The sequence below is a fragment of the Heterodontus francisci genome, chromosome 1, assembly GCF_036365525.1.
Source record: "Heterodontus francisci isolate sHetFra1 chromosome 1, sHetFra1.hap1, whole genome shotgun sequence".
NCBI classification, from domain to species: Eukaryota; Metazoa; Chordata; class Chondrichthyes; order Heterodontiformes; family Heterodontidae; genus Heterodontus; species Heterodontus francisci.
Genome location: NC_090371.1, coordinates 84,708,966 through 84,735,507, shown reverse-complemented (window position 1 = coordinate 84,735,507; position 26,542 = coordinate 84,708,966).

Genomic DNA, 26,542 nt, shown 5'->3' with positions numbered 1-26,542 from the left:
CAAGGCCAGCATTTATTTCCCATCCTTAATTGCCTTTGAGAAGGTGGTGGTGAGCCGCTTCCTTGAACCTCCAAACTTAAGGAAAGATAGAGTCATTTATGGCGTAGAAGGAGGCCAGTTGGCCCATTAAGTCTCTGCCAGCTCTTGCAGAGCAATCCAGTCAGGCCCACTCCTCGCTTGATCCTCATAGCCCTGCAAGTTTATTTCCTTCAAGAATCCATCCAATTTCCTTTTGAAATCATTGATTGTCTCCACTTCCATCACTTGTGGTCAGCGAGTTCCAAGTCATTACCACTCACTGCATAGAAAAGTTCTCTCTCACATTCCCGCTGCATCTCTTGCCCAAAGCCTTCAATCTGTGTCCCCCTAGTCCTTGTACCATCAGTTAATGATGCCACACTCACGCAAGGAGAAGTTATGAACTATATAATAAACTTAGGAAACAAACCCAAAGAGATTTGAGGCGCGTCAAAGTGGCCTGGCTTCAAACTGACCAATTTGGAAAAAGGTTACTACACATTCTGGAACACGAGGAATGGAATTAGTGTCGGTTAATGCAGTTTTTAGTTCCAAATTGTGGATACCATCTTTTCCAGCAAAGAGGAACGACTCTGCCTAAGATCACCATCTTTAAACTACATGTAGCAGAGACTGGTGTTTTGGCCTTGAACTCCCAACCTGAGAAATGGTACCAGGACTTTGCCATTGACTTTGGCTGGAATATAACAAGAGCAGTCTGCAACAGTGCATCCATCTTCCTGAACCTCCCAAGTCTTTCTTCAGTGAACAAGGGAAAGAAATTAGAGGCCTGCACTATTTCAAGTCTTCAGTCCAGGGAAAAAACAAGTTTAACAGAGAACACTTTACAAAGCATCAGACCAAATGCATGTTATCTTTATAATCTCTATCTTTTCTTGAGAGTGTGTGCATCTGTATGAGTGTGAGAGTGGGTGTTTTTGTATATATTTTGGGTGTTGTATAATAAACACTGATCTTTCTTTTGAAACTTATGATAAAACCTGCCATTTGACAATTAAAATGCTCAGGGGCTAAAAAACACCTTTTTCTTTTTAAAAAAATGTTCTCTTTGGTCAGTCAAGAGATGGAAAAGAGGGAACCACCCAATCATCTCTCACCTGTCTTTAACAATGGGAATAGTTTTTCTTTGTCTACCTTATCGAAGCCTGTCATAATCTTGTACACCTCTATCAAATCTCCCCTCAATCTCCTTTGCTTCAGGAAGAACAGCCTTAGCTTTTCCAACCTAATCTTGTAACTAAAATCCCGCGTCTCCAGAATCATTCTGGTAAATCTCCTCTGCGCCCTCCCAAGGACCCTCAATCCTTTCTAAAGTATGGTGACCAGAACTGGATACAATACTGTAGTTGGGGCATAACCAGAACTTTATAAAGGTTCAGCATAACTTCCCTGCTTTTGTCCTCAATGCCTCTATTTATGAAGCCCAAGATCCCATATGGTTTGCTAACCACTTTCTCAATATGTTCTGCCACCTTCAAAGATGGATGCACATGCACCCCCCCCTCTGTTCCTGTACACTCTTTATTCTTTCTTTCTTTTGGGCCTCCTTATCTCGAGAGACAATGGATACGCGCCTGGAGGTGGTCAGTGGTTTGTGAAGCAGCGCCTGGAGTGGCTATAAAGGCCAATTCTGGAGTGACAGGCTCTTCCACAGGTGCTGCAGAGAAATTTGTTTGTCGGGGCTGTTGCACAGTTGGCTCTCCCCTTGCGCCTCTGTCTTTTTTCCTGCCAACTACTACACTCTTTATAATGGTGCCATTAAGTCTATATTGTCTCATCCTATCCCTTCTGCTAAAATGCATTACCTCACACTTGACTGTATTAAATTCCATCTGCCACTTCTCTGCTCATTCTGCTGGCCTATCTATGTCCTATTGCAGGCAGTTCCTCACTGTTTACCACTCCTCCAAGTTCGGTATCATCGGCAAATTTTGAAATTCTGCTCTGTATTCCAAGACCCAAGTCATTCATATATAGTAAGAAAAGCAGTGGTGTCAGCACTGACCCTTGAGGAACACCACTGTCTGCCATCCTCCAGTCTGAAAAACAACCAAAACGACAACTCGCTGTTTTCTGTCCTTGAGCCAATTTTTTTTTTTATCCAATTGTGCACTGACTCACCTGTTCCATGAGCCTCAATTTTGTTATGTCATGCAGACCCCCACCTGACAAGAATGAGGCATATTAATTTTGTCATATGAACATTGATTTTAAACTGTTGCTGGAATGAAGAAAAGACTTGTTAAAAAAAAATCACCAGACACTTAGCTGGAAAGACATTTGCATACTAACAGACAATGCTTGGAGAGACAAATGACTATTCCCTGATCCGCTTAACCCAAAATGGGCTGTGATCACCAGACATTGAAGGTGAGGACGCTCACATTCCAGGATGACTGCTAAGCTGGCAGAATCCACAAACAGAAGTGGTAAAACCAGCTAGTCACATGACTAACCAGCTGGGCAACCTGGGGTTTTTTGAATTGTGCCATAGAGAAAGACTCATAAGGCAGTTTTGAACTGGAACCTGGAACAAGGAAGCCTCTCTCTCTTTCTCTCTCTCGCTTTCTCCCAAGCCACTGGACCTATGGAAGACACGTAAACCTCAAGAGAGAAAAGACTCCGACCTCGAAACAAGTTGAATCGTAAACTGGGCCCCAACGAATTGCAAGTCTGACCAGCAACCAAAGACTTCACAGCAAACTCAAAGGACAGTAAAATAGAAACCCATCTATTGCCTCAAACTTTTCCCCTTTATTCATTTCTACTTTTCTGTCTCTACCTGAGTGTGTGCTTATCGCGTATGCATGCTAGCGTGGTCGTGTCGCATATTTGTAGTCGGTAACCGGATTAGAGTTTTAGATTAATAAACTTCTACCTTTCTTGTTTAAAACCTACGAAAACCTGTCTGAATTGATTTCTTTGCCTTACAATTGGAAAGCGGTGAACAAGGATTCACTAAGGGGGAGCTAAAACACAATGTTTTTTTTAAAATTAAGCCCTGTTACGGTTAAACCAGGCAAAGGCTGAGAGGGAACCCCTAGCCCCTCTCACCTGATCATAACAGTTAACCAGCCTTTTATGTGGCACTTTATCAAACTCTTTCTTAAAATCCATATAGACAACATCTACCGCATTCCCTTCATCAATCTTCTCTGTTATTTCATCAAAATATTCAATTAGATTAATCAAGCATGATCTGCCTTTAACAAATCCATGCTGGCTAGCCTTAATTAACTCAAATGTCACCAAGTACCTGTTGATTTTTTTCCATGACTATTATTTCTAAAACCTTAAGCAGCACTAATGTTAAACTAACTCCTCAGATACAGAAGCAGTCCGTGTAAAAATGAAGCAAGACTTGGACAATATCCAAGCTTGGGCTGATAAATGGCAAGCAATGACCATCTTCAACAAGAGAGAATCTAACCATCTCCCCTTGACATTCAATGGCATTACCATCGTTGAATCCCCCACTATCAACATCCGAGGGGCTACCATTGATCAGAAACTGAACTGGAGTAACCATATAAATACTGTGGTTACAAGAGCAGATCAGAGGCTAGGAATCCTGCAGTGAGTAATTCACCTCCTTACTCCCCAAATCCTGTTCACCATCTACAAGGCACAAGTCAGGAGTGCGATGGAGATACTCTCCACTTGCCTGGCTGGATGCAGCTACAACAACACTCAAGAAGCTCAACACCATCCAGGACAAAGCAGCCCACTTGATTGGCACCCCATCCACAAACATTCACTCCTTCCACCACCGCGCACAGTGGCAGCAGTGTGTACCATCTACAAGATGCACTGCAGGAACGCACCAAGGCTCCTTGGACAGCACATTCCAAACCTGCGACCTCTACCAACTAGAAAGACAAGGGCAGCAAATGCATGGGAACACCACCAACTGCAAGTTCCCCTCCAAGTCACACACCATCCTGACTTGGAACTATATCGCCGTTCCTTCACTGTCGCTTGGTCAAAATCCTGGAACTCCCTTCCTAACAGCACTGTGGGTGTACCAAGAGGTCAGCTCACTACCACCTTCTCAGGTGGATGGGAGGGGGATGGGAACCTTTGCAAAGAGTCAGAGGAGGGGGGATCAAAAACAAGAACAAAAGACAGTAAGGGGAATAAGAAAAGTGATAGGCAGAGAAATCAAGGGCCAGAATCAAACAGGGCCACAGTGAAAAATAGTGGGAAGGGGCCAAGTAATGTCAAAAAGACAAGCCTTTAGGCTTTGTGCCTTAACGCGCAGAGCATTCGCAATAAAGTGGATGAATTAATCATGCAAATAGATGTAAACGGGTATGATATAGTCGGGATTACGGAGACATGGCTGCAAGGTGACCGGGGATGGGAAATGAACATCCAGGGGTATTCAGTATTGAGGAAGGACAGACAAAAAACAAAAGGCGGTGGAGTTGCATTGCTGGTTAACGAGGAAATTAATGCAATAGTGAGGAAAGATATCAGCTCTGACGACGTGGAATCTGTATGGGTAGAGCTGAGAAACACTAAGGGGCAAAAAATGTTAGTGGGTGGTGTATATTTTTTTTTCCAGAGATACAGCACTGAAACAGGCCCTTCGGCCCACCGAGTCTGTGCCGACCATCAACCACCCATTTATACTAATCCTATACTAATTCCTTACAAGGCTTACAAGGGAAATTAGAGATAGCATTATATCCAAGGAAAAGGCATATAAATTTTCCAGAAAAAAAAAACAGACCTGAGGATTGGGGGCAGTTTAGAATTCAGCAAAGGAGGACCAAGGGATTGATTAAGAAGGGGAAAATAGAGTACGAGAGTCAGCTTGCGGGGAACATAAAAACTGATTGTAAAAGTTTCTATAGGTATGTGAAGAGAAAAAGATTGGTGAAGACAAATGTAGGTCCCTTACAGTCAGAAACAGGGGAATTTATTATGGGGAACAAAAAAATGGCTGACCAACTAAATGCATACTTTGGTTCTGTCTTCACAAATGAGGACACAAATATCATACCAGAAATGTTGGGGAACACAGGGCTTAGTGAGAGACAGGAACTGAAGGAAAACAGTATTAGTAGAGAAATGGTGTTGGGGAAATTGATGGAATTGAAGGCCGATAAATCTCCAGGACCTGATGGTATGCATCTCAGAGTACTTAAGGAAATGGCCCTAGAAATAGTGGATGCATTGGTGGCCATCTTCCAAGATTCTACAGACTCTGGAACAGTTCCTACAGATTGGAGGGTAGCTAATGTAACCCCACAATTTAAAAAGGGAGGTAGAGAGAAAGCAGGGAATTATAGACCAGTCAGCCTGATGTTGGTAGTGGGGAAAGTTCTAGAGTTCATTATCAAAGATTTTATAGCAGAGCACTTAGAGAATAGTGGTAGAATGGGGCAGAGAAAGCATGGATTTACGAAAAGGAATTCATGCTTGACAAATCTACAAGAATTCTTCGAGGATGTAACTAGTAGAGTTGATGAGGAGCCAGTGGATGTGGTTTATTTGGACTGACAGAAGGCTTTCGATAAAGTCCCACATAAGAGATTAGCATGTAAAATTAAAGCACATGGGATTGGGGTGTATTGCGATGGATAGAAAATTGGTTGGCAGACAGGAAACAAAGAGTAGGGATAAATGGGTCTTTTTCCGAATGGCAGGCAGTGACTAGTGGGATACCACAGGGATCAGTGCTAGGACCCCAGCTATTCACAATATACATTAATGATTTAGATGAGGGAACTAAAGGTAATATATCCAAATTTGCAGATGACACAAAATTGGGTGGGAGGGTGAGTTGTGAGGAGGATGCAGAGAGGCTTCAGGGTGAATTGGACAAGATGAGTGAGTGGGCAAATGCATGGCAGATGCAGTATAATGTGGATAAATGTGAGTTTATCCACTTTGGTAGCAAAAACAGGAAGGCAGATTATATCTGAACGGCTATAAACTGAGAGAGGGGAATATGCAGTGAGACCTGGGTGTTCTTGTACACCAGTCGCTGAAGGTAAGCATGCAGGTGGTAAAAAAGGCAAATGGTATGTTGGCCTTCATAGCGAGAGGATTCGAGTACAGGAGCAGGGACGTCTGGAATATTGTGTGCAGTTTTGTTCTCCTTATCTTGCCATAGAGGGAGTGCAGCGAAGGTTTACCAGACTGATTCCTGGGATGGCGGGACTGACGTATCAGGAGAGATTGAGTCGGTTAGGATTATATTCGCTGGAGTTCAGAAGAGTGAGGGGGATCTCATAGAAACCTATAAAATTCTAACAGGACTTGACAGGGTAGATGCAGGAGGGGTGTTCCCGATGGTGGGGGAGTCCAGAACAAGGGGTCATAGTCCAAGGATACAGGGTAAACCTTTCAGGACTGAGATGTGGAGAAATTTCTTCACCCAGAGCGTGGTGAACCTGTGGAATTTGCTACCACAGAAAGCAGTTGAGGCCAAAACATTGTACGTTTTCAAGAAGGCGTTAGATATAGTTCTTGGGTCCAAAGGGATCAAAGGGTATGGGGCGAAAGCAGGAACAGGTTACTGAGTTGGATGATCAGCCATGATCATAATGATGACGGAGCAGGCTCGAAGGGCCGAATGCCTACTTCTGCTCCTATTTTCTATGTTTCTATGTTCCTCAAGGACAATTAGGGATGGGCAATAAATGCTAGCCTGGCCAGCAACTCCCACATCCCATGAATGAATAAAAAAATAAAAATAACTGGCCTGTTGCTATGACTATCCTTACACCTTTTCTTGAATAAGGGAATCACATTTGCCACTCTCCAATCTTCTGGCACCTACCTCGTATCTAGGGGTACCTGCCTTTATTAGCCGAGACATAGAATATAAGAGCAGGGAGGTTATGATGGAGCTGTATAAAATGCTAGTTAGGGCACAGCAGGAGTACTGTGTACAGTTCTGGGCACCACACTATCGGGAGGATTTGATTGCACTGGAGAGGGTGCAGAGGAGATTCACCAGGATGTTGCCTGGGCTGGAGCATTTCAAAGAACACAGAACAAAGAATAGTACAGCACAGGAACAGGCCATTCAGCCCTCCAAGCCTGCGCTGATCTTGATGCCTGCCTAAACTAATACCTTCTGCACTTCCGGGGACCATATCCCTCTATTCCCATCCTATTCATGTATTTGTCAAGATGCCTCTTAAACGTCATCATCGTACCTGCTTCCACCACCTCCCACGGCAGCAAGTTCCAGGCACTCACCACTCTCTGTGTAAAGAACTTGCCTCGCATATCCCCTCTAAACCTTGCCCCTCTCACCTTAAACCTATGTCCCCTAGTAACTGACTCTTCCACCCTGGGAAAAAGCTTCTGACTATCCACTCTGTCCATGCCGCTCATAACTTTGCAAATCTCTATCATGTAACCCCTCCACCTCCGTCGTTCCAGTGAATACAATCAGAGTTTATCCAACCTCTCCTCATAGCTAATGCCCTCCAGACCAGGCAACATCCTGGTAAACCTCTTCTGTAGCCTCTCCAAAGCCTCCACGTCCTTCTGGTAGTGTGGCGACCAGAATTGCATGCAATATTCTAAGTGTGGTCTAACTAAAGTTCTGTACAGCTGCAGCATGACTTGCCAATTTTTATACTCTATGCCCCGACTGATGAAGGCAAGCATGCCGTATGCCTTCTTGATTACCTTATCCACCTGTGTTGCCACTTTCAGTGACTTGTGGACCTGTACGCCCATATCTCTCTGCCTGTCAATACTCCTAAGGGTTCTGCCATTTACTGTATACTTCCCACCTGCATTAGACCTTCCAAAATGCATTACCTCACATTTGTCCGGATTAAACGCCATCTGCCATTTCTCCACCCAAGTCTCCAACAGATCTATATCCTGCTGTATCCTCTGACAATCCTCATCACTGTCCGCAACTTCACCAACCTTTGTGTCGTCCGCAAACTTACTAATCAGACCAGCTACATTTTCCTCCAAATCATTGATATATACTACAAACAGCAAAGGTCCCAGCACTGATCCCTACGGAACACCACCTCCATTCCGAAAAGCACCCTTCCACTGCTACCCTCTGCCTTCGATGACACAGCTAGTTCTGTATCCATCTTGCTGGCTCACCTCTGATCCCGTGTGACTTCACCTTTTGTACCAGTCTGCCATGAGGGACCTTGTCAAAGGCTTTACTAAAGTCCATATAGATAACATCCACTGCCCTTCCTTCATCAATCATCTTTGTCACTTCCTCAAAAAACTCAATCAAATTAGTGAGACACGACCTCCCCTTCACAAAACCATGCTGCCTCTCGCTAATAAGTTCGTTTGTTTCCAAATGGGAGTAAATCCTGTCCCGAAGAATCCTCTCTAATAATTTCCCTCCCACTGACGTAAGGCTCACCGGCCTATAATTTCCTGGATTATCCTTGCTACCCTTCTTAAACAAAGGAACAACATTGGCTATTCTCCAGTCCTCTGGGACATCACCTGTCGCCAATGAGGATGCAATTTCTTCGCTTGCCTCCCTCAGTATTCTGGGGTATATCCCATCAGGCCCTGGGGACTTATCTACGTTAGTGCTTTGCAAGACACCCAACACCTCCTCCTTTTTGATAATCAGATGACTGAGACAATCTACACTCCCTTCCCTAGGCTCATCATCCACCAAGTCCTTCTCCTTGGTGAATACTGATGCAAAGTACTAATTTAGTACCTCGCCCATTTCCTCTGGCTCCACACATAGCTTCCCTTCTCTGTCCTTGAGTGGGCCAACCCTTTCCCTAGTTACCCTCTTGCTCTTTATATATGTATTAAAAAAAAATTCAGTTTTGAAGAGAGACTGAAAAGGCTAGGGTTGTTTTCCTTAGAGCAGAGAAGGCTGAGGGGGGACATGATTGAGGTATACAAAATTATGAGGGGCATTGATAGGATAGATAGGAAGAAACCTTTTCCCTTCGCAGAGGAGTCAATAACCAGGGTGCACAGGTTTAAGGTAAGGGGCAGGAAGTTTAGAGGGGATTTAATGAAAAATATTTTCACCCAGAGGGTGGTTGGAATCTGGAACGCAATGCCTGAAGAGGTGGTTGAGGCAGGAACCCTCACAACATTTAAGAAGTATTAAGATGAGCACTTGAAACGCCATAGCATACAAGACTACGAGCAAAGTGCTGGAAAATGGGATTAGAATAGGTCGGTGCTTGATGGCCAGCACAGACATGATAGGCCGAAGTGCCTATTTCAATGCTGTATAACTCTATGACTCTATGACTATGACTATGACTCTAGGGAAGATTATGGCAAGCCCTTCCACTATCTTCACCCCCACTTCCTTTAGCAACCTGGGATGCAAGCCATCTGGACCATATCTACTGAAGCATAGCCAGCCTTTCCAGTACCTCTTCACTCTCAATTTTTACCCTATCTATTGCCTCTACTCTCTCTATAGCATGTTAAATAATAGACAGTATGGGCACACCCCCGAAAGTAAGATGGTCAGACTGCTTACAGGAGTAACTAATACCTTCAACCACATATGATAGAGAACTCAAACTTGTAACAATGCCCAAATAGGGAGCACTGCAATTGATTTTAAAAGTAATTATATTGTGGCTCATTAGGGCCCTGTTAATGAGCTTTCAGAGAAAGTGTGACAGTTGTCTGCTGGGGGATGTTAACATAACTTGATAGCAGTTAGCTCACTTGTAGATCTGGAGTTAATTTCATGGTGGTGCAGCTAACTCTTTGGCAGAGTATCTGTTCAATACTGATTTTCTTGCAATTAAAATGTGAACTGGTTTGGTGTTGCCCTTTCATACAAGAAGGTTGCCCAAGACCACAGGCTCCACCACAGATATAATACGCACCCCACCAACTAGCATCAAATTTATAAATAGTACTTCTTTGTATCACTTTATTCATCTGAGTATTGCTTAGCTCAGAGTCACTTTAAACAGATCAGCTGTGAACTCTTAAAAACACTGATGTATTGCTCAGCTGCATCCTTCATTCCTCCTGATGAAAAATCAAGATTTAAATGTTTAAATGAATTATTTAAAGCACAATGAAAAACAGAAATTAATTTAAACATAACTCTGTATAATCTGTATCAGCGGAACTGTTAAACAAATGAGAGACAAGAAAGTAAGCATTACTGCAGTCATTACTGCATTTTGCCACGCCCCTAGCCAAGCTGTTCCAGTACAATTACAGCACTGGCATCTACCCAGCAATGTGGAAAATTGCTCAGGTATGTCCTGTACACAAAAAGCAAGACAAATCCAACCCGACCAACTATCGCCCCATCAGTCTACTCTCAATCAGCAGTAAAGTGATGGAAGGTTTCTTCGACAGTGCTCTCAAAGGTAAGTGAAGGCCCTGAGCCTGGTGCTGCATTTCTTCTCTTCTGATTCTAGGTGCTACCTTGCAGGTCCGACTGCTCTCTGCTCCCAAAGGTAAAGCTATATCTTTAGTCATCTAGGGAGCTCTGGCTTAGGATCCCCTTCCTTTCTCCCTCATGGGAATATGTCTAGTCTGTACCTAAACTATCTCCTCTGTGAAGGTCTCCCATTGCTGATTTACTGTTTTACCTGCCAATCTTTGATTCCAATCCACCTGGGCCAGATCCCTTTTCAACTCACGGATATTTACTTTCCTCCAGCTACTCTAAACCTAATAATATTGTGATCACTGTTTCTCAAATACACTCCCACGAAAACATGCTCATCTTGCCCTGCTTCATTCCCCATAATTAGATCTCGCACTGCTTCCTTCCTCATTGGTTTGGAACATGCTCATCAAGTAAGTTCTCTTGTACACATTTCAGAAATTCCTCTCCCTCTTTGTCCTTTACACTGTTACTTTCATAGTCTATGTTAAGGTAATTGTAGTCCCCCATTATCACTACTCTAAAGTTCTTGAATTTGCCTGCAAATTTGCTCCACCATCTGCTTCCCACTATTTGGTGGCCCATAATGTAATCTCAGCAACATAATAGCTACTCAATTGTTCCTTAATTCTTACCAAATAGATTCTGTCTTTGAACCCTTAGTACATCATCTTTTTCTTGAACATTTTCTAAAATTGCATTTGTATCATACCTGACTAGTGCTTAAATTTGGTGAGATTCAAGAGGTTCTGTATCTGCCTTATGCAAGTATGAAAAAGAATCAAGTTTCAATGGATAATTCATGTCTGTTCCCTTCCCCCTTCCAGCTATAGGATGTGAACCTTAAGTTCACTATAGGTATTAGTACAATTTCCCTCAGCCAGACTTCAATTATAAAATAAATGATGTCACTCTAAACCAATCACAGTTAGTCCTAACCACTTGGGAGCCAGTTTATTTATTCTGTGTACGCATGTTTGACAGCAGTCCTAGGTGGCCTGCAGTACTTCTCCTATAAGGAAAATAAAGACAGTAAAATCAATTCTGCTACAACAAATTCACTATTTGTCAAAAAAGATTGTCAATAAACATTTTGCAGTTGCATTTCTTTGTTGTATACACCACCCCTCCGATGACTGCCTTGTACAAAATAATTTTCTCCCTGTGTTCTAAGGATACTTTTTCAATAAAATTGTTTTTAATGAAGAAATATGCCCACAGAGCATATAAACATATGTTAACTGCTTTGAAATACACAAGGATATAACCTGAATCTAAATTTTGAATCCAATCAATTTCACAGTGCAACAACATAAGAATGATTAATTATTTCGGAGATCTGTTTCACCACTCTGCATGTATGGATTACATATTAAATAAAACGTAAACCTAGATACAAGGCACATGTTTGCAATCTAATCAAAGGATCCAGAGGGACCAGTAAACTGTGAGAATCAAACTCAAATGATTTAAATGCGTCCTCTAACTCTAAGCATGAGTTGCAACCTCGAACTCACTTCCTGTCATCTGTTATTTAGTATAATATGTATGTTATTTTAATTTAGAAATTAAAATCTGTGCTGATTACCATTGTCAGGAATGTTGTAAGGAAGAGCCAGATCTGATACGTTAACCTATTTTTCTCTTTCTGATGCTGACCGACCTACATGTTTTAGGAAAACCACAAGTTTTCAGTGTACTGTGACAATGGCAAGATGATACTGGACAGAATAGGAAAATTGGCACAAAAATTATTTTTCAACAATCCCATTGTATTAAATAAGCCAGCAGATAGTGGAAAAGAGAGATATTGAGGCACAAATTTGCAGGAAAATTACAGAGATGTGCAAGCACTATGGAGTAGGGATAATGGAGGATTTCAATTATCCTAATATAGACTGGGATAGTAATAGTGTAAGGGCAGAGAGGAGGAAGAATTTCTGAAGTGTGTTCAGGATAATTGTCTTGATTAGTATGTTTCCAGGCGCAACAAGGAAGGAGGTATTACTGGATCTGGTTCTGCAGAATGAGTTGGGTCAAGTGGACCAAGAATCATAGTGTCATAGAGTCAGAGATTCAGTTACAGCATAGAAGGAGGTAATTCGGCCCATCAAGTCCATACTGGCTCTTTGCAGAGCAATCCGGTCAGTCCCGCTGCCGCACTCGATCCCTGTAGCCCTGCAAGTTTATTTCCTTCAAGTGCCCATCCAATTTTCTTTTGAAATTTTTGATTGTCTTTGTTTCCACCATCCTCGCGGGCAGCAGGTTCCCAGTCATTACCACTCGCTGCATGAAAAAGTTCTTCCTCACATTCCCCTGAATCTCTTCCCCAAAGCCTTTAATCTGTGTCCCCTAGTCATTGTTCTATCAGTTAATAGGAACAGTTTTTCTTTGTTTAACTTATCTAAGCCTGTCATAATCTTGTACATCTCTATCAAATCTCCCATCAATCCCCTTTGCTCCAGGAAGAAAAACCGCGGCTTTTCCAAACTAACCTTGTAACTGAAATCCCCCATCTCTGGAACCATTCTGGTAAATCTCCTCTGCACCATCTCAAGGACCCTCACATCCTTCTAAAGTGAGGTGACTAGAACTGGATGAGGTTCTCCAATTGGAGCCTAAGAGCTTTATAAAGGTTCAGCATAACTTCCCTGCTTTTGTACTCATTTCCTCTATTTATGAAGCCCAAGATCCTATATGCTTTGCTAACCACTCTCTCAATATATTCTGCCACCTTCAAAGATTGATGCACATGCACCCCCAGGTCCCTCCATTCCTGCATACTCTTTAGAACTGCGCCACTAAGTCTATATTGTCTCATCCTATTCCTTCTGCCAAAATGCATCACCTCACACTTGTCTGTATTAAATTCTATCTTCCAGTAGGGGAACATTTAGAGAACAGTGATCATTGTATCATAAGGTTCAGATTGGCTATGGAAAAGGGCTAGGAACAATCTAGAGTAAAAATACTTAACTGGAGGGGAGACATTGTCAGGGTGTTCAGAACAGATCTGGCCCAGATAAATTGGAATCACAGATTTTACAGCAAAACTATAATCAAAAGAGGAGATGGTTTGGGTACAGTCAAGTTACACTCCCATGAAGGAGAAAGGTAGGGCAACCAAAGCCAGAGTTTCCTGAATGACGAAAGAGATAGAGAGCAAGATGAAGCAAACAAAGGGGGCATACGACAGATGTCAGCGTGTTAATAGTAGTGAGAAGCAGGTTGAATGTAGAAATTCAGAGGGGAAGTGAAAAAAGAAATAAGAGTAGCAGAAAGAGGAATGAAAAGAGACTGGCAGCTAACATAAAGGGGAATCCAAAAGTCTTTGATATGCAAATAAATAGTAAAAGGGGCAGTAAGAGAAGAGGTGGGGCTGATTACATATGGAAGCAGAGGGCATGACTGAGATACTACATGCATCTTTTCATCTCTCCTTACCAAGAGAGAGGATGCTATCAACGTCATAGTGAAAGAGGAGATAGTTGAGATACTAGATGGGCTAAAAATTGATAAAGAGCAGGTATTAGAAAGGCTGGCTATACTTAAAGCTGACTGGATGGGATGCATCCAAAGATGCTGAAGGAAGTAAGACTGGAAATAGCAGAGGTACTGGCCATAATCATCCAATCAGCCTTAGATACAGGGGTGGTGCCAGAGGACTGGAGAATTGCAAATGTTACACCCTTGTTCAAAAAAGGGTTAAGAATAAACCCAGCAACTGCAGGCCAGTCAGTTTAACCTTGGTGGTGGGAAAGCTTTTAGAAATAATAATCTGGGACAAAATTAACAGTCATTTGGACAAGTGTGGATTCTATAAGGAAATTCTGCACGGATTTGTTGAAGGCAATTTGTGTTTAACTAACTTGGTTGAGTTTTTTGATGAGATAACAGAGAGTGTTGATGAGGATAATGCTGTTGATGTGGTGTATATGGACTTCAAAAAAGGCATTTAATAAAGCGCCACATAAATAAGCTTGTCAGCAAAGTTGAAGCTCATGGAATAAAAGGGACAGTGGCAGCATGCATACAAAACATAGGAACATAGGAAGATAGGAACAGGAGTAGGCCATTCAACCCCTCGAGCCTGTCCCGCCATTCAATGAGATCATGGCTGATCCGCGGCCTAACTCCATATACCTACCTTTGGCCCATATCCCTTAATATCTTTGCTTAACAAAAATCTATCTATCTCAGATTTAAAATTAACAACTGTTCTAGCTTCAACTGCTGTTTGTGGGAGAGAGTTCCAAACCTCTACCACCCTTTGCATGAAGAAGTGCTTCCTAACATCTCTCCTGAACGGTCTGGTCCTAATTTTTAGACTATGCCCCCTAGTTTTAGAATCTCCAACCAGTGGAAATAGTTTATCTTTATCTAGCCTGTCTTTTCCTGTTAATATCTTGAAGACTTCGATCAGATCACCCCTTAACCTTCTAAATTCTAGTGAAAACAATTATATAACCTCTGTGTCTTTATACTCCAATCCTCTAGATATAAAGGCTAGCAATCCATTAGCCTTTTTGATTATTTTCTGCGCTTGCTCGTGGCATTTTAAAGATCTATGCACCTGAACCCCCAAGTCTCTTTGGACATCCTCTGTACTTAACCTCTTCCCATTTAGAAAGTAACCTGCTCTATCCTTTTTAGGTCCAAAATGGATAATCTCACACTTGCCCACATTGAAATCCCTCTGTCACAGTTTTGCCCACTCACCTAGTCTGTCAGTATCTCTTTGCAATTTTATGCTATCATCTAGACTATTTACAATGCCGCCTAACTTTGTATCATCAGCAAATTTGGATATATGACTTACTATGCCATCATCCAAGTCGTTAATGAATAATGTGAATACTTGAGGCCCCAACACAGATCCCTGAGGGACACCACTAGTCACATCCTGCCAATCGGAGGACTTACCCATTATCCCCACTCTCTGTCGCCTACCACTCAACCAACTTCCTAACCATGTCAATAATTTGCCCTCAACTCCATGGGCTTCTACCTTAGTTAACAGTCTCCTATGTGGGACTTTATCAAATGTCTTCTGGAAGTCCATATAAATAACATCCATAGACATTCCCCTGTCCACTACCTTAGTCACCTTGTCAAAAAATTCAATGAGATTTGTCAGGCATGACCTTCCCGTCATGAATCCATGCTGGCTGTCCCTGATTAACTGAAATTTTTCGAGGTGTTCAGACACCCTATCCTTGATTATAGACTCCAGCAACTTGCCCACCACAGATGTCAGGCTAACTGGTCTGTAATTTCCTTGGTTCCCCCTTTCACCCTTCTTAAAAAGTGGAGTGACATATGCAACTTTCCAATCCAGAGGGACCATTCCTGAATCTAGGGAACTCTGAGTTGGCTGAGGACACAGAGAGTAGTAGTGAACAGTTGTTTTTCAACTGGAGAAAGGTAGACAGTAGGGCTCCCCAGGGGTTGGTATTAGGACCACTGCTTTTCTTCATATATATTAATGACCTAGATTTCGGCGTACAGGGCACAATTTCAAAATTTGCAGATGACACAAAACCTGGAAGTATTGTGAACTCTGAAGATAGTGATAGACTTCAAGAGGACATGGACAGACTGGTGGAATTGGCGAACTCGTGGCAGGTGAAATTTAATGCAGAGAAATGCAAAGTGATACATTTTGCTGGGAAGAATGAGGAGAGGCAATATAAGCAATATAAACTAAGGGGTATAATTCTAAATGGGGTGCAGGAACACAGAGACCTGCAGAGATGTGTGCACAAGTCGTTGAAGCTGGCAGGGGAGGTTGAGAAAGAGGTTAAAAAGGCAAACAGGATCCTGGGCTTTACAAATAGAGGCATAGAGTACAAAAGCAAGGAAGTCATGATGAACCTTTATAAAACACTGATTCGGCCTCAAGTGGAATATAGCGACCAATTCTGGGCACAACACTTCAGGAAGGATGTGAAGTTGAAATTTAATGCAGAGAAATGCAAAGTGATACATTTTGCTGGGAAGAATGAGGAGAGGCAATATAAGCAATATAAACTAAAGGGTATAATTCTAAATGGGGTGCAGGAACACAGAGACCTGCAGATATGTGTGCACAAGTCATTGAAGGTGGCAGGGGACAGAAAAGATTTACAAGAATGGTTCCAGAGATGAGGGATTTCAGTTATGTGGATAGATTGGAGAAGCTGAGGTTGTTCTCCTTAGAGGAGCGGGTTGAGAGGAGATTTGATAGAGGTGTTCAAAATCATAAGGGGTCTGGACAGAGTAGATAGAGAGAAACCGCTCCCATTGATGGAAGGCTCAAGAACCAGAGGACACAGATTCAAGGTGTTTGGCAAAAGAACCAAAGGTGATGTAAGGGAAAACTTTTTTATGAAGTGACTGGTTACAATCTTGAATACACTGCCTGAAAGGGTGGTGGAGATCGATTCAATTGTGGCTTTCAAAAGGGATAAGCACCTGAAAGGAAAAACATTATAGGGCTACGGAAAAGGGCTGGGGATTAGGACTAGCTAAATTGCTTTTGCAGAAAGTTGGCACAGACGCCACGGGCCAAATGGCTGTAACCATTCTATGATTGTATGGGCAGAATTTTCACAGCCCAATGGATGGAGGTTCAGGAGCATGTGGCATGGGAAAGCCCCCTGAAATTGACATTGGGTCAGAATCCTAATGTCATCCTATCCTTTTCCTGCTTTCTCCCAGGTGGGATTGAAAAAGAACGGGGAACCCCTTGGATCTGTTAGGTAAGCAATTAAAAGTATATTGAGGTTGTTAAGAAGCCAATTGTGAGGTCCTTTAGCCCTGAATCCTGGATTTCCCAGCTGTGGAACCGGTTTCCTGACCTGTCAGCAACTCACCAGATCAATGAGGTGAGTGTACAGTGGGAAGAACTTCTTCAGTGAAACTGACAAGCTGGGAAGGCTTTGATTAGCTACACTGAAGAGCTTTAGCCATGGCTAATCAGAGACTGCTGTTCAAAGCACTTCTTCTCTCAGAGAATGCTCTCACCGCTTGACAGATGATTGACAACTTCTTGGAAAGTACTTAATTCACCTTCAGCTGCACTTTCCTGGTGCCAGCCTTCAACACGGCATGGGAGCAGCTTACGCAGCTCCAGCTTACACCACTGCTGAGGACTAAGTGAAGAGGCCACACCTTCACCCACAGCTCCAGTAACAGCAGGAGTAACACCAACAGTAGCACCAGCTGCCTTCTTCTCAGCCACATGCACATCCACAGGGCAGATGGGATGGACACTGAGATCCAGCAGGAAGGAGGCGAGAACTAACACAGGGACTACTGGCAGAGGATCAGCTCTCTCAATATGGCTGGGCACCAGTTCCTCAAGAGGCTCAGGTTCTCATGGCAGGTCGCTGCTAACATTTTCAGCCTCTAGGAACAAGAACTCTTTCCCAGTGGGCCAGGTGGACACGCATTGCCATTGGCTGACAAGGTGCTGGTTACTGGAGGGCCGCCCTCCCCGACACCAACCCTCCCCCGCCCCTCCCCAGGTCTCTGCCTCCTGTCAAGTGGTGTGCTCGCTTCTGCAAGGAGTGAAAGCAGAGAGGTGTGAGTAGTTGTGTGGAGAGGGGGGGAAGGACAACATTTATGGATGGTGACTGAGACAGAAGTGCGAGAGGACAATAGGCTGAGGGTGAGTATAATTCTATGACAAACAGAGACATTACAGCACAGAAGGAGGCCATTCGGCCCATTCAGTTAATATCAGCTCACTGCAGAGCCATCCGGTTAGTCCCATTCCCCCACTCTATCCCCGTAGCCCTGCAAGTTTATTTCCCTCAAATGCCCATCTAATTTCCACTTCCACCACCCTCATGGGCAGTAAGTTCCAGGCCATTATCACTCAATGCATAAAAGAGTTCTTCCTCACATCCCTCCTGCATCTCTTGCTTAAAGCCTAAGATCTGTGTCTCCTAGTCCTTGTACCATCAGTTTTTCTTTGTCTACCTTATCTAAGCCTGTCATAATCTTATACACCTCTATCAAATTTCCCCTCAATCTCCTTTGCTCCGAGGAGAATAACCCCAGCTTTTCCAACCTAACCTTGTAGCTAAAATCCTTCATCCCTGGAACCATTCTGGTAAATCTCCTCTGGCTCCACTCAAGGACCCTTACATCCTTCTTAAAGTTTGGTGACCAGAACTGGACACAATACTCTAGTTGTGGCCTAACCAGTGCTTTATAAATGTTCACTATTGGCTTTTCAGATGGGGATGTGATGTGTCTGCAGCAAGAGGAAGTAGCGGAGCTGTAAGGTGTGTTGACCTGAGGCGTGGTATGCAGGAGAATTCTGGGCAAGTCAGAGTGTGGGGCTTGGCCCCTGAAAGTGTTAGCCAACTCCCGAGGTCCTGGATCCTCTTGATGCACTGAATCCAGGTTGGAGGGACCACACTCCTGCTGCTCACATCCTCAACCACTTCCATCCATGCCTGCCTGATTGGAGAGGTTGTCCTCTTCCTCCTGCCCTTAGGTGAGTTCACCTCACTGGAGCCCTTCAGATCCCACAGCAGGGAGAGGGTGGATGGCATGGTGGTGATGTAATTGACTCGTAATTCAGAGGCCCAGGCTAATACCCTGGGGATATGGGTTCAAATCCCACCATGGCAACTGGTGGATTTTAAATTCAATTACTTAATTAAAATATTGGAATTAAAAGCTAGTCTCAGTAATGGTGCCGTGAAACTATCATCAATTGTCAGAAAAACCCATTTGGTTCACTATTGTCCTTTAGGGAAGGAAATCTGCTGGCCTACATGTAACTCCAGACCCACAGCAATGTGGTTGACTCTTAACTGCTCTCTGAAGTGGCCTAGCAAGTCACCCAGTTGTCAAAGGCAATTAGGGATGGACAACAAATTCTGGCCTTGCTAGCGATGCCCACATCCCATGAAAGAATAAAAATAAAGATCTCCAGATAAGAGTGAGTGACTGGGGGAGCAGTCTTCCCAGGTCTCCTCTCTATTCCTGTGGTTGCTGCAGATCAAAAATCCAAGTGCTAGTGAGCCCTTGTAACCCAGGCCATTCTCCTTTTAATTAGATATCCTTCCTTTGACAAAATGGACCCATCATCCTGCCTGGCCTTTCTAATTAGTCAGAGAACCCAGAGGCTGGACAACACTTAGTTTGCTCTTGGAATGAGCCAGGGCGGGTACGCAAATGAGTGAGTCGGGTTCCAGACCTGAAAATGGTCCCACTATTCCGGCAGGGACTAAGGTGAGAAGATTCAGCCCTGTAATTCTGCTGAATTTGGGAAAACAGAAAGTATTAATGTTAAGAGCCCTGGCAGTAAAGACAGCAATCTTAGAATAAAGGACCTTTAAGAGCCAACGACTGGTTCCAATTAGTGTTGAGAACTAGGTACATGAAAGCTTTTCAAGGGCGAATGAAAGGTTACATTGTTAGACCAAGGATAACCTGAAAGACAGCAGCCCTACTCTTGTACTGTCATGTGGTCATTATTTAAGATTGGAGAAATAAAAAGGAGTTGAACAGATGAACAAGAGCAGTTTCAATCCAGTAAATAAAATTTCCACATTATAAGTTCTTACCCAAGGGGTTGACATTAAAAAAAGAATCTTGCGATAACCTTGGTTGGTTAGATATTAGAATAGGTAAGAAACGGGGATCTTATTTTTGTAAAATTAAACATATAAAAGATTGACCCTGAATTTCCTTGTCGTCTTCAGCACTTATACTCCAATTATGTTATTATTTAGTTGAGAAGGTTGAGAAAATTTGCCCTTCAGTATACTATGACAATTGTGCACTGTTATTGCACTAAATAAAAATTTCCTCCATTGTTTTTTAACAGTGCAAATTTTTAATTCTTTCATGAGATGTGAGTGATGCTTGCAAGGACAGCATTTGTTGTCGATTCCTAAAGATAGCGAGGCGCACGTGCAAGATTTCCTCCATGGAGCCATGGCTCATTTATGTGGTCGGGGCGTACCGTCCCCCCAATGGGAGGGGGTGGGCACTCTGTCCCCGGCAACGGTGGCCAGTGCCACTGCGCAGGCACCGCTATTTTTAAAGGGCTTCAACCCTTACATTGAATTTGAATTTTTAATGTGAGAGGCATTATAAATTTAAAGCAAAAACTTTCATTAAAGTTTCAAGCCACTCTCCCAAGCACCCCCATGACTAAGCAATTTATTACATGCCCTGTCCCCCAAAAAACTTACCTTATGATCCCGACCTTTGATCCCCAAAGTTTATGAACTATGAACTTTACCTCTTCCCACCAGGAATGTGATGGAATACTTACCACTTACCTGGACGAGTGCAGCTCCAACAACAGCCAAGAAGCTCAACACCATCCAGGACAAAGCAGCCCACTACATCAACACCACATCCACCTCCAGCCATGATGGCAGCAGTCTGAGTTTGTGTGGCAGAAAGCTGAGATTGCATGAGAGCAGTCTGAGCTTCCATGGCAGCAAGCTCAAGCTGAGTTTGTACTCAGACTTGCCTCTGCAAATGTGTTATGACTGAGGCAGGAGGAGTGTACTGTTAATTTGGGCCCACTTCTCCACAGGTCACAGCATATCAATAAATGTTCCCACCTATCGAAAAACAGCCAATTACATACAATACAACCAGCTTTCTTTAATCAACAACAAAATTAACTATTTATTATGAAAACAAGTCTTAATCAATAATGAGATACATCTATATACGAAAAGGTCTTTATTTCCCTAACCTTCATGCACGCACACATAAATTTTTTTAAAATGGTTAACTGGGGAAAAGGGATTTTGGTTTGCAGCTGTTTCATAGGAATAGAAGGAATAATATAATAACTTAGTTTGTCACATTCTGGTAGGATGTTCTTCAGTTTAGTGAAGTGTCCCAGAGTTGAATAGTCAGATGCTACTCAAAGTCTATCCAGGCGAGGTTGATGAACCGTCTGCGATGGGTAGGCATTCATGGCAATTCAACTGCAGCAGGCTTCACATCGGTCTTTCATCAGGTCTTCTTAGGTTTTACAGCAGCAGTCTAGCAGTAGAAGATTTCTTCAGATTTCAGGATTCCTTAAAACACAGGAGGCAACAGGAACCACACTTGATGCAGGGATTCTTCAGAGACAGGAGGCAATAGGAATCTGCCACCTTTGAAGTACAGAGTTTCTTCACAAGAGATGCAGTATTCCTTTACAGAGAGAGGTAACACTTTTTCTGGGACTTCCTCTCTGATCTCCAGGCAGGTCAAAAACCAAATTTCAAATGCCTGTTCTTTGTCCAACTCACTGGCTTTTGAAAGGGTCCATAGGGAAAGTAAAACCTTCCTAAACAGGTCACATGTTCAGACATAGAGTCTCCCTTGTCATTCAAGAGTTGCTCTGAGGAGGTCAAACCCCTTGCTGGTTTCCTGGAAATTGTCTGCTTTCCTGTCCTTGTATACAAGTTCAGCTTCCTTTCAAAACATCCAAAAATTTCAGCTATTTACAGATGCCTTAATGTCCACTAAAAAATCATTTTTCAGTTTTTAAAAACATACAAGATTCTAAGTTTTTGATACAAATACAAAAATCTTGTAACATCTCCGCCCTTGGTGAAATGAAACGCCATTTTTGAATGCAGGGAAACAGAAGTTGAAAGAATTTTAAACACATTTTTGCACTCATGCCCCCATTCATTCTACTTGTGGTTAATACAGTTTTGCTTTGTACCATCTTTACTCACGTAACTCAACAAAGTTAAATTCATGACAAAGCATTTGCGATAACAATGTTTTTTTCCTGAAATATGTACAATCTTTAAGTGATGAGGCTGTAACAGTAAACTCCATCGGAATATTCTGGCATTTTGGATTTTAAATTTTTCTACTAAGGTTAATGGATTGTAGTCAATATATATCAATGTTTCTCTGTAGTCGTGGCGAACATATACTTCCAAATGTTTAAAAGCCGACAAGAGGCCTAATGTTTCTTTTTCTATGGTGGAATACTTTTTTGGTGGTGATTCAGTTCTTTTGAAAAGTATCCTACTTCTTGTTTCTGTGCCCAATTCATCATCTTGTAATAGGACTGCACCTCGGTCACTAGCCTCAATCGCTACCTTGAAGGGCTTGGTAAAATTTGGAGCAGCCCACACTAGTTGATTAATCAAAATTGCCTTTAACTTTTCAAAAAAAGTCTGATCACACTACCTTGGTTTTCTTTTTCTGTAGAAAATCTGTTAGTGGAGCAACTACAGTACTGAAATTTGGCACAAACTTTCTGTAGAAACCACACATCCCCAAAAACCTCATGAGTTCATGCTCAGTCTGAGGGATAGGGAACAACACCAAGGCTTTTACTTCTGCTGTTCTTGGCAGCATTTGTCCTTGCCCCACTATATGCCCGAGGTAGGTCACTCTAGCTTTTCGAATTCGCTTTTTTCCAGATTTACCACTAAATCAGCTGCTTGTAATTTTTTTAAGAGTTTATAGCTGTTTTAAATGTTCCTTCCAAGTATTACTGTATATTAGCACATCATCAAGATACACTACACAGTTGGGAACACTGGCTACCACTTGATTCATTAGTCTCTGAGAGGTTGCTGGGGCCATTTTTAGCCTGAGTGGCATTACTCGGCACTGGTAAAGACTGTCTGGTGTAACAAAAGCTGATATTTCTTTAGCTCGGGGTGTCAAAGAAACTTGCCAGTATTGCTTCAACAAATCTATCTTTGTAAGAAATATGGCACTGCCCACTCTATCAATACAGTCTTCCAAGCGACGAATTGGGTAGGAATCTGCCTTTGTTACTGCATTGACTTTTCTGCAGTCTATGCAAAATCGGGTTGACCTATCATGTTTAGGCACTAACACTACTGGTGATCTCCAGCTGTTTGATAAGGTTCAATTAAGTTGTTTTCAAGAATCTATTGGATTTTTGCTTTTACTTCGGCCTGTTTGTCTGGACTTAAGCGGTAAGGATACTGTTTTATAGGAATGGATTCCCCGACATCCACATCATGTGTGGCCAAGGTTGTACAACCTGGCTTATCCCTACAGACTGTTTTAAATAGCCTTGTTAGGTCTTCTCATTCTTCTACATTTAAGTACAAAAGCATGTTGTCCAATCTTCCTAGCCATTCTGTATTAACTAATCGGATAGTAGGAGGTTTGATTTGAGAATTGTCGCGGCCTCCTTCTGCCTCATCCTCACTATCCCTTTCATTTTTAGCTGTCCCTATTACCTGACATGCTTCTGTTGGCTTATCCTCCATCCTGCAATAATATTGCTTTAACATATGGCTATGACACAGGGGAAGGTGGTGGTGTAGTGGTAATGTCACTGGATGAGCAATCCAAAGAGCCAAACTAAAGCTCTGGGAGCATGGGTTTGAATCCCCCTGTGGCAGATGGTGAGATTTGAATTCAATTAATAAAAATCTGGAGTTAAAAGTTAGTCTAATGGTGATTACGAAACCATTCTCGATTGTTCTAAAAACCCATAGAGTTCCCTAATGTCCTTTAATGGTGGTGCCTCCACCACCATTCCTGGCAGTGAATTCCAGACACCCACCACCCCCTGGGTGATAAGGTTTTTCCTCATGTCTCCTCTAAGTAACATTCGCGCCACACAAGTGCCAGGCAATGACCATCTCCAACAAGAGAGAATCTAACAATCTCCCCTTGACATTCAATGGCATTACCATCACTGAATCCCCCACTATCAACATCCTAAGGGCTACCATTGACCAGAAACTGAACTGCAGTAGCCATATAAATACTGTGGCTACAAGAGCAGGTCAGAGGCTAGGAATCCTGCGGTAAGTAACTTACCTCCGGACTCCCCAAAGCCTGTCCACCATCTGCAAGGCACAAGTCAGGAGTGTGATGGAATACTCTCCCTTCCTGGATGGGTGCAGCTCCAACAACACTCAAGAAGCTCGAAACCATCCAGGACAAAGGAGCCCGCTTGATTGGCACCCCATCCACAAACATTTACCCCCTCCACCACCGATGCACAGTGACAACAGTGTGTACCATCTACAAGATGCATTGCAGCAACTCACCAAGGCTCCTTAGACAGCACCTTCCAAATCGGCAACCTCTACCAACTAGAAGGACTAGGGCAGCAAATGCATGGGAACATCACCACCTGCAAGTTCTCCTCCAAGTCACACACCATCCTGACTGGAACTATATCGCCGTTCCTTCACTGTCACTGTATCAAAATCCTGGAACTCCCTTCCTAACAGCACTGTGGGTGTACCTACCCCACGTGGACTGCAGCGGTACAAGAAGGCAGCTCACCACCACCTTCTCAAGGGCAATTAGGGATGGACAATAAACGCACTTCTAGCCAGCGATACACACATCCCATGAATGAATTAAAAACAAAATCCTTCCACCAATCACCTTAAATCTGTGCCCCTGGTAATTGACCTCTCCGCGAGGGGAAACAGGTCCTTCCTGTCTACTCTATCTAGGCCCCTCATAATTTTGTACACCTCAATTCAGTCACCCCTCAGCCTCCTCTGTTCTAAGGAAAACAACCCTAGCCAATCCAACCTTTGCTCATAGCTGCAACTTTCAAGCCCTGGCAACATTCTTGGAAGTCTCCTCTGTACTCTCTCCGAGCAATTATGTCCTTCCTGTAATGTCGTGACCAAAACTGTACGCAATACTCCAGCTGCGGCCTAACCAGCATTTTATACAGTTCCAGCATTACATCCCTGCCACCTTCAGGGACCTGTGGACATGCACTCCAAGGTCTCTCACTTTTTCTACCCCTCTCAGTATTGTCCTGTTTATTGTATTCCTTCTTTGTTTGCCCTCCCCAGATGCAATACCTCACATTTCACTGGATTGAATTCCATTTGCCACTTTTCTGCCCACTCAACCTTCAGGAGCAGACAGCAGTTGGACCTGTATAGAAACAACCAGAACCGGGAGCGGATAAATCCAACACCAGGCTCGGGGCCTTCACTTACCTTCAGGAGACGAGCAGTCGGACCTCTTCCGGAGCGCCGAAGTTTTGAAAAAAAAAAGCCAACAGTGACGTCACAGGAAAGCTGCAAGCTAATTGGTTGGTGACTCACTGCTGTTAGGGAATAGCTCTAAATAGCTGGGTGAGTATCTAAGATAAGAAAAGTTTAAAGTTTATTTCCAATATAGTAAATAATGTTTTTTTTTTATGGAGTTCTGTAGTAATGAGGATCATGGAAGAAGGGCTCTAGAGTAACTGCTATTATTGGACCTTAAGATCTTCCAGAAGGTTTATTTTAATTTAAAGGGTTAAGTCATGGTAGGAGAGCTCAAAGCCGTGGTGTGCTCCTCGTGCTCCATGTCGGAAGCCGGGAACATTCCCAGTGCCCAGGACCAGAATATGTACAGGAAGTGTCTCCAGCTGCAGCTCCTGGAAGCCTGGGTTTCGGAGCTGGAGTGGCAGCTGGGGACACTGTGGAGCATCCATGAAGTGGAGAGTATTGTGGATAGCATGTATAGAGAGATGGTCACACTGCAGGCGCAGACCCCAGAGGCAGGAGGGGAATGGTGACCACCAGGCAGAGCAAGAGGACTAGGCAGGCAGTGCAGGAATCTCCTGTGGCTATTCCCCTGCAAAACAGATATACTGCCCAATTTGTTGCACCACAGTTGGCTCTGCTGCACAGGGGAGGAGTAAAAAGTGTGGAAATGCAATAGTTATAGGGGATTCAGTTATAAGGGGAATAGATAGGTGTTTCTGTGGCCGCAAATGAGACTCCAGGATGGTATGTTGCCTCCCTGGTGCTAGGGTCAAGGATGTCTCAGAGTGGTTACAGAACTTTCTGAAGGGGGAGGGTGAACAGCCAGTGGTCGTGGTACACAATGGTACAAACGACATCGGTAAAATAAAAGGATGAGGTCCTAAAAGCAGAATATAGGGAGCTAGGAAGTAAGTTGAAAAGTAGGACCTAAAAGGTAGTGATCTCAGGATTACTACCAGTGCCACGTGCTAGTCAGAGTAGAAATAGCAGGATATTTCGGATGAATATGTGGCTGAAGAGATGGTGTGAGGGGGCGGATTTTAGATTCCTGGGACATTGGGACCTGTTCTGGGGGAGCTGGGACCAGTACAAACTGGACGGGTTACACCTCGGCAGGACCGGGGGTATTGTCCAAGGGGGAGTATTTGCTAGAGTGGTTGGGGAGGGT